The sequence below is a fragment of the Triticum dicoccoides genome, chromosome 3A (genome assembly GCF_002162155.2).
Source record: "Triticum dicoccoides isolate Atlit2015 ecotype Zavitan chromosome 3A, WEW_v2.0, whole genome shotgun sequence".
Lineage (NCBI taxonomy): Eukaryota > Viridiplantae > Streptophyta > Magnoliopsida > Poales > Poaceae > Triticum > Triticum dicoccoides.
This window is the reverse complement of record NC_041384.1, coordinates 701582834-701592992: the sequence shown is the minus strand read 5'-3', so window position 1 is coordinate 701592992 and position 10159 is coordinate 701582834.

The following is a 10159-nucleotide window of genomic DNA, read 5'->3' as shown; positions in this document are numbered from 1 at the left end:
GGTGGAGGGCCCTACCCCCCTGGGCGCGCCCCCTGCCTCGTGGGCCCACAGTGGCCCTCCTCCACTTATTCCTGCACCCACACACTTCATCTTCCTCCCACAAACACGAATATCCAGCTCAAGCACAAGTTCTAGCTCACTTTGCCGCCATTTTCGATTTCCTTGCTCAAAGCACCTCTCACAAAACTGCTTGTGGAGATGGTTCCTTGGTATGTGACTCCTCCATTGGTCCAATTAGTTTTTTTTCTAGTGATTTATTCTTTGCAAATTTGTGCTGCATAGGTGACCATGTTCTTGAGCTTGCATGTCAAATTTATATGGTTCCAAGTAGTTCTAATGCTTGATACAGGCCCTAGGCACTTGTAGGAGTAGTTGCTATCAGTTTTATTGAAGTTGGTTCACTTTTGTTTGAAGTTACTAAAAAAATCAGAAATTTTTTAGAGAAAAGCAATATGCTTAGGAAGATGTTCCAAGGTGGTTCTTCTAAGAAGCAAGGACCCAGGCTTGCTATGCGTGATGCTGACGAGGAACCACCAAGAGACGCTCTAGTGCGGCCTTGCGAATGGCCGTCAGAAAACTTTATGGATCGTGCAGGAATTAAAGAAGAATTTAACGCATATTTGCGTAATGCCGGTCTTGAGGACTTTGAGGCAAACAAATGCCCCCAGTATCATGATCTCACAAGCTCCTTTGTGAGGAGGTTTGAGTATTCATCTTCGCGTAATTCTCCTTCAGTCATGTTTGATCTTTATGACAAATATTATACCATGGACTTAGAGGATTTCACTTTTGCTTGCAAACTTCCACAATGGGGTAGTGTTAGGGATCCCCCTAAATCTGAATTTAGAAACTTTTTGCTAGTATAACTGTAGGGGAATCTAGAGATATAACGCAAGCTACCATAGGGAGCATTCACTTTCCTGCTATACATTATTTTGCTCTCTTCATAGGTAGGTGCATAAATGCTAAGGATGAAGCATGTCACATGTGTGTCCCTGACCTTAGCATTCTCAGGAGTGCTGTGTCAGGAGACCAATCTTATCATATGGGAGCCATTGTAGCTCGTAGGTTGCATCATAATAGATATAATGGAGATTTCTTTGGAGGAATTTATGCAACCCGCTTAGCTAAATTTCTTGAGATAGACGTTCGTGAAGGAGACATGGAGTTGCCTCCTGCTTATTTAGATTTTGATTCTATGGTTTCTCACCAGTTTGTTGAGAGGACTGAGCCACCTCTCCAGTATCGATTAATCTTTAACAAACGGCATGTTGTCCGAATTACTCTCCCTGCTCTCGCCTTCTTTGATTACCAGGAAAACGGAAGATATACTATTACCAGAGAGGAGGTAGATGAGTACGAGAGGAGAGCGGAGGCAGCCCGACTCCACGCTGCAGCTCAGGAGGCGATAGCCGCTGCATCACAGTACAACCCCAACTATTCTTCGTTGCAGTACGGCCCCAGCTACACCTACGGGTATCCGCCAGGCTATCCCTGGCAATAAACCAACTTAGGCCAAAAGCCTAAGCTTGGGGGAGTACGTATTTCTCACCGACATTACATTTATGTTCACACACACTCATTGCTAGATGTCGGTGCTCATACTCTTTCACTGTAATATCCATGCTAGTTTATTTTCTTTTTCCTATTTTCTTCTTGTGTGTTTGTTAAACCTTAAGAAAAACCAAAAAAATTAGTAGTAGTTTACTTTTCTTGTTGTAGTAATAATTAAAAAGAAAACCCAAAAATATTTCCCGTTCTTCTTTTGCTTGTTGGGAGCTTTCCCGTGTAAATAGTTTTATTTCTTTTCTTTTCTTTGGGGGTCAGTAGGAGAAGACCATGATTAAATTGTTGAAGTGGCTCTTATATGCTTTATTGTTGATTTAACCAAGAGCCCATTGATGATCCACAAGTATAGGGGATCTATGTAGTCCTTTCGATAAGTAAGAGTGTCGAACCCAACGAGGAGCAGAAGGAAATGATAAGCGGTTTCCAGCAAGGTATTCTCTGCAAGTACTGAAATAAGTGGTAACAGATAGTTTTGTGATAGGATAAGTTGTAACGAGCAACAAGTAACAAAAGTAAATAAAGTGCAGCAAGGTGGCCCAATCCTTTTTGTAGCAAAGGACAAGCCTGGACAAACTCTTATATAAGGAAAAGCGCTCCCGAGGACACATGGGAATATCATCAAGCTAGTTTTCATCACATTCATATGATTCGCACATCGAGCGTAAGAGGTCCTCTAGCTTGCGAATAATTCCCTTGAGTGCAAAGATATGCTCCTTCAACAAAATATTTTCACTTGTGAGATACTTGTTTTGAATACGAGTTAACTCAATTATCTGGAAAGCTTCGATCTCAGTTGGGGTAAGAAGGTTGTGATCAAGTTGAAGGATGTCTTCTGTTGCCGGAGCTTGGTTCTCTGTGGCCTTCTTCATCCCTTCATCCTTGTTGCTCTCCATGGGTTCTTCCCTCTTCGGCTCTATCTTCATTAGCCAAGCATCTTTGTCACCGTTGTTGGAGGAGGGGGACGGCATGATGCCTGGCCTTGACAACCCTGATAGAGAACAGCCCAAAACAAGAATAGAGGATATTTGTGTGATACGGGAGTCAAAACCTTCGGGAGAATATATAGTAAATTTTTACCGACCAAAACATGTATCGTGCAAGAAAACGGAGTCCGGAAGTTGTTGATTTTTATGGCACCGGAACGATAGACCTCCTCGATAACATAGGGTCCTTCCCATTTAGAGAGAAGTTTTCTTGCAAAAAATCTTAAACGATAGTTGTATAGCAACACATAATCACCTACATTAAACTCACGCTTTTGTATCCTTTTGTCATGCCATCTTTTAACTTTTTCTTTAAACAACTTGGCATTTTGATAAGCTTGAGTTCTCCATTCATCAAGTGAGCCAATATCAAATAACCTCTTCTCACCGGCAAGTTTGAAATCATAGTTGAGCTCTTTAATAGCCCAATATGCCTTATGTTCTAGTTCGAGAGGTAAGTGACATGCTTTTCCATATACCATTTTATACGGAGACATACCCATAGGATTTTTATATGCGGTTCTATAGGCCCATAATGCATCATCAAGTTTATTGGACCAATTCTTTCTAGACCTATTAACCGTCTTTTGCAGAATTAATTTGAGTTCTCTATTACTCAATTCTACTTGACCACTAGACTGTGGGTGATACGGAGATGCAATTCTATGATTGACGTCATATTTAGCAAGCATTTTACGGAAAGCACCATGAATAAAATGTGAACCACCATCAGTCATTAAATATCTAGGGACTCCAAACCTCGGGAAAATAACTTCTTTAAGCATTTTAATAGAAGTGTTATGATCAGCACTACTAGTTGGAATAGCTTCTACCCACTTAGTAATGTAATCAACAGCAACTAAAATATATGTATATCCATTAGAGGTAGGAAATGGTTCAATAACAAGTGAATAATTCATAGGCATTTCTTGACGTCTACTAATATTACCAATTCTTTGACATTCATCACAAGATAGGACAAACTTACGGGCATCCTTGAAGAGATTAGGCCAATAAAAACCGGATTGCAATACCTTATGTGCAGTTCTATCTCCCACGTGGTGTCCTCCATAAGTTTCGGAGTGGCACTTGCGTAGGATATGTTCCTGTTCATGCTCAGGTACACAACGTCTAATAACACCATCTACTCCTTCTTTATAAAGATGTGGGTCATCCCAAAAGTAATGTCTCAAATCATAGAAGAACTTTTTCTTTTGTTGGTATGTGAATCTAGGTGGTATGAATTTAGCAACAATGTAATTAGCATAATCAGCATACCAAGGAGTACTACGAGAAGTACTTATGACATTTAATTGTTCATCAGGAAAGCTATCATCAATAGGTAGTGGGTCATCAAGAACATTCTCTAACCTAGATAAGTTGTCTGTAATGGGGTTCTCAGCTCCTTTTCTATCAACAATATGCAAATCAAATTCTTGTAGCAAGAGAACCCATCTAATAAGTCTAGGCTTAGCATCTTTCTTCTCCATAAGATATTTAATATCAGCATGATCAGTGTGGGTAGTTACTTTAGAATCAACAATATAAGATCTGAACTTATCACAAGCAAATACAACTGCTAAAAGTTCTTTTTCAGTAGTAGCATAATTTCTTTGAGCATTGTCTAGAGTCTTACTAGCATAATGGATAACATTTAATTTCTTATCAACTCTTTTCCCTAGAACAGCACCTACAGCATAATCGCTAGCATCACACATAATTTCAAAGGGTAAATTCCAATCAGGAGGCTGAACAACAGGTGCAGAGACTAATGCTTTCTTAAGTATTTCAAATGCTTCTACACAATCATCATCAAAGACAAATGGTATATCTTTTTGTAATAAATTAGTCAGAGGCGGAGAAATTTTTGAGAAGTCCTTAATGAACCTCCTATAAAATCCGGCGTGACCAAGGAAACTTCATATACATTTGATGTCCTTGGGACATGGCATCTTTTCAATAGAATCAACCTTGGCTTTATCAACTTCAATACCTCTTTCAGAAACTTTATGCCCCAAGACAATACCTTCATTAACCATAAAGTGGCACTTTTCCCAATTCAAGACAAGATTAGTTTCTTCACATCTCTGCAAAACTCGATCAAGATTTCTCAAGCAATCATCAAAAGAAGATCCATAGACGGAAAAGTCGTCCATGAAAACCTCATAAATCTTTTCACAAAAGTCAGAGAATATAGCCATCATGCATCTTTGAAAGGTAGCAGGTGCATTACATAAACCAAAAGGCATATGTCTATAAGCAAAAGTACCAAAAGGGTATGTAAAAGTAGTCTTTGATTGATCTTTAGCCGACACAGGTATTTGAGAGAAACCAGAATAACCATCTAGAAAGCAATAATGTGTATGTTTGCATAATCTTTCTAGCATTTGATCGATAAAAGGTAAAGGGTGATGATCTTTCTTAGTATCCTTATTTAATTTGCGGAAATCAATTACCATCCTATAACCTGTAATAATTCTTTGTGGAATCAATTCATCTTTATCATTAGGAACAACTGTAATACCTCCCTTCTTAGGGACACAATGAACAGGACTTACCCACTGACTATCAGCAACGGGATAAATTATACCTGCCTCCAGAAGCTTTAGTATTTATTTTCTTATCACTTCTTTCATTTTTGGATTCAGACGTCATTGAGGATCACGAACTGGTTTGGCATCTGCTTCCAAATTTATTTTATGTTGACATAGAGTGGGACTAATGCCCTTAAGATCATCAAGAGTATATCCAATAGCAGCACGGTGCTTCTTCAGAGTTTTCAATAATCTTTCTTCTTCATGCTCTAAAAGGTTAGCACTAATAATAACAGTATATATCTTCTTTTCATCAAGATAAGCATATTTAGGATTATCAGGAAACGGTTCAAGCTCAAACACGGGATCACCCTTAGGTGGAGGGGGGTCCCCTAGGATTTCAACAGGCAAATTGTGTTTCATAATAGGTTCATGTTTAAAGAATACTGCATCTATTTCCCTTCTTTCATTCATAAACATATCATTCTCATGGTCTAGCAAATATTGTTCTAAAGGATCACTAGGAGGTACGACAATAGAAGCAAGACCAATAATTTCATCCTTACTAGGCAATTCTTCTTCACGGTGTTGTTTACTAAATTTAGAGAAATTAAATTCATGAGTCATATCATCTAAGCCGACAGTAACAACATCCCTTGTGCAATCTATGGTAGCATTAACAGTATTCAAGAAGGGTCTACCTAATATAATGGGACAAAAGATATCTTGTGGGGAACCAAGAATAAGAAAATCAGCAGGATATTTAGTTTTCCCACACAAGACTTCAATATCTCTAACAATTCCCATTGGTAAAATAGTATCTCTATTAGCAAGTTTAATAGTGACATCAATTTCTTCTAACTCAACAGGTGCAATGTCATGCATAATTTCTTTGTATAAGTCAATAGGTATTGCACTAGCACTAGCACCCATATCACATAAGCCATGATAACAATGATCTCCTATTTTAACAGAAATAACAGGCATGCCTACCACAGGTCTAGGTTTATCTGTATCACGGGGTTTAGTAATTCTAGCAGTTTCATTACAGAAGTAAATAACATGCCCTTCTATATTATCAGACAAGAGATCTTTAACAATAGCAATATTAGGTTCAACTTTAACTTGCTCAAGAGGTGTATATGTTTTAATATTGCTTTTACGAACCACGGTTGAAGCTTTAGCATGATCCTTTATCTTAACAGGGAAAGGTGGTTTCTCAACATAAGAAGTAGGAACAATAGGATCATTATAAGTGATAGTCTTTTCTTCCACTTTAATAGGTGCAGCTACTTTTACTTCTATGGGAGGATGATATTTAAACCACTTCTCCTTGGGGAGATCAACATAAGTAGCAAAAGATTCACAGAAAGAAGCTACTATCTCAGAATCAAGTCCATATTTAGTGCTAAACTTACGGAAAATATCGGTATCCATAAAAGATTTAACACAATCAAACTTAGGTGTCATACCTGACTCCTTACCATTGTCGAGGTCCCAATCTTCAGAGTTGCGTTTAATTCTTTCCAATAAATCCCATTTGAATTCAATAGTCTTCATCATAAAAGAGCCAGCACAAGAAGTATCAAGCATGGTGCGATTGTTACCAGAAAGCCGAGCATAAATTTTTTGAATAATCATTTCTCTTGAGAGCTCATGATTGGGGCATGAATATAACATTGACTTAAGCCTCCTCCAAGCTTGAGCGATGCTTCCTCCTTCGCGAGGCCAAAAATTATATATATAATTGCGATCACGATGAACAAGATGCATAGGATAAAACTTCTGATGAAATACCAATTTCAATCATTTGTAATTCCAAGACCTCATATCATCACATAGCCTATACCATGTCGATGCATCTCCCCTCAAAGATAAGGGGGAGACCTTCTTCTTAACAACATCTCCGGGTACACCTGCAAGCTTAAATAATCCACAAACTTCATCCACATATATTAGATGTTCATCAGGATGTTTTGTTCCATCTCCTAAAAAAGGATTAGCTAGCAGTTTTTCTATTATACCCGAAGGAACTTCAAAGCAAGTATTTTTCATTTTCATTTTCAGTAGGTTCAGTAGGTTGAGGAGCAGCTCTTTGCTCTACTGGTCGGGGTGAAGATACCCCGAACAAGCCCCTCATAGGATTACTTTCCATAGTAACAAGTGACAGTAAATTTCAGCACACTATATAAATTTTTCCTTACCAAATTCCACCTACCAAAGGCGCTTCACTCCCCGGCAACGGCGCCAGAAAAGAGTCTTGATGACCCACAAGTATAGGGGATCTATCATAGTCCTTTCGATAAGTAAGAGTGTCGAACCCAGCGAGGAGCAGAAGAAAATGGTAAGTGGTTTCCAGCAAGGTATTCTCTGCAAGTACTGAAATAAGTGGTAACAGATAGTTTTGTGATAGGCTAAGTTGTAACGAGCAACAAGTAACAAAAGTAAATAAAGTGCAGCAAGGTGGCCCAATCCTTTTTGTAGCAAAGGACAAGCCTGGACAAACTCTTATATAAGGAGAAGCGCTCCCGAGGACACATAGGAATATCGTCAAGCTAGTTTTCATCACATTCATATGATTCGCGTTCGGTACTTTGATAATTTGATATGTGGGTGGACCGGTGCTTGGGTGCTGTTCTTACTTGAATAAGCATCCCACTTATGATTAACCTCTATTGCAAGCATCCGCAACTACAACAAAAGTATTAAGGTAAACCTAACCCTAGCATGAAACATATGGATCCAAATCATCCCCTTACGAAGCAATGCATAAACTAGGGTTTAAGCTTCTGTCACTCTGGCAACCCATCATCTACTTATTACTTCCCAATGCCTTCCTCTAGGCCCAAATAATGGTGAAGTGTTATGTAGTCGACATTCACATAACACCACTAGAGGCTAGACAACATACATCTCATCAAAATATCGAACGAATACCAAATTCACATGACTACTAATAGCAAGACTTCTCCCTTGTCCTCAGGAACAAACGTAACTACTCACAAAGCTTAAACATGTTCATAATCAGAGGGGTATTAATATTCATATAGGATCTGAACATATGATCTTCCACCAAATAAACCAACTAGCATCAACTACAAGGAGTAATCAACACTACTAGCAACCTACTAGCACCAATCCCGGACTTGGAGACAAGAATTGGATACAAGAGATGAACTAGGGTTTGGAGATGAGATGGTGCTGGTGAAGATGTTCATGGAGATTGCCCTCTCCCGATGAGAGGGGCGTTGGTGATGACGATGGTGATGATTTCCCCCTCCGGGAGGGAAGTTTCCCCGGCAGAACAGCTCTGCCGGAGCTCTAGATTGGATCCGCCAAGGTTCCGCCTTATGGCGGCAGAGTTTCGTCCCAAAAGGTTGCTTCTTATTTTTTCTCGACGAAAGACTTCATATAGCAGAAGATGGTCATCGGAGAGCCACCAGGGGCCCCACGAGGTAGGGGGCGCGCCCTAGGGGGGCGCCCCCCACCCTCGTGAGCAGGGTGTGGGCCCCCTGGTCTTCATCTTTGGCGAGGATTTTTCATTATTTATTATAAGGTGTTTCGTGGAGTTTCAGGACTTTTGGAGTTGTGCAGAATAGGTATCTAATATTTGCTCCTTTTCCAGCCCAGAATTCTAGTTGTCGGCATTCTCCCTCCTTATGTAAACCTTGTAAAATAAGAGAGAATAGCCATAAGTATTGTGACATAATGTGAAATAACAGCCCATAATGCAGTAAATATCGATATAAAAGCATGATGCAAAATGGACATATCACCCATATTGCTTTGTCTTCTCCTGTTTATTGAATGCTCACAGATTCCATCTTAGTCCAATGCACGTGCACTCTTAAAATTTTCCACTTCGTTCGGTCGTGCAAGTGAAAGGCAATTATGATGATATATGATGGGCTGACTGAGATGAGAAAAGCTGGTATGAACTCGACCTCTTTTGTTTTTGTAAATATGATGAGTTCATTGTTCTTGATTCAGCTTGTTATGAATAAACATGTTTGCAATGACAATTAGAGATCATAGTTTCTTGTGTCATGCTTGATTAGCTATGAGTTATAATGGTTTACCTTGCGTGCCAGCATGCTATTAAGATGGTTATGATGTGGTATGATGGGGTGGTATCCTCCTTTGAATGATTTAAGTGACTTGACTTGGCACATGTTCACGCATGTAGTTGAAACAAATCAACATAGCCTTCACGATATTTATGTTCATGGTGGATTATATCCTACTCATGCTTGCATCCAATGTTTATTAATTTTAATGCATGTACATGGTTGTTGTCGCTCTCTAGTTGGTCGCTTCCTAGTCTTTTGCTAGTCTTCACCTGTACTAAGCGAGAATACTGCTTGTGCATCCAATCCCTTAAACCCCAAAGTTATTCCAGATGAGTCCACTATACCTTCCTATATGCAGTATCTACCTGCCGTTCCAAGTAAATTTGTATGTGCCAAACTCTAAACCTTCAAATAAACATTCTATTTTGTATGCTTGAATAGCTCATGTATCAACCAAGGCTGCCCTTATCTTCCATGTTAGGCGGGTTATTCTCAAGAGGAGTGGACTCCGCTCCTCACTCACGAGAAAATGCACTACAAGAAACAGGTAATTTGCCGTCTGTGGATTACAGACGGCAAAGAGTTTGCCGTCAGGAATTAGACGGCAAAGATTAATCGGCAAAGAATACTTTGTCATCTGCTATTTTTTCTGGATGACGGCAAAGATTTTGCCGTCAGTCTATACCGTTTGCTGTCAACTAGACCGTCCAGACGGCAAAGAAAAGCAACCTAACAGACTAACGACCCTGACGGACGGCGTTAGTGTTTTGCCGTGAGCCATACTACTTCTTTGCCGTTAGGCAGAAACATCACATACGGCAAAGTGTTCTTTTTTATTAAAAAATTGGATCAACAGTTTTGTCATCGCACGTCCACATCATCTCGTCCAAAGCTCACTGGAGCAGAGATTCTTGCCGCCCGCACGCGCCCAACAGCCGAGCTGCTCGCCATGCCGACCTCACCGGAGAAAAGCGCCGCTATCGGAGGGAGGCCACGCTGGATG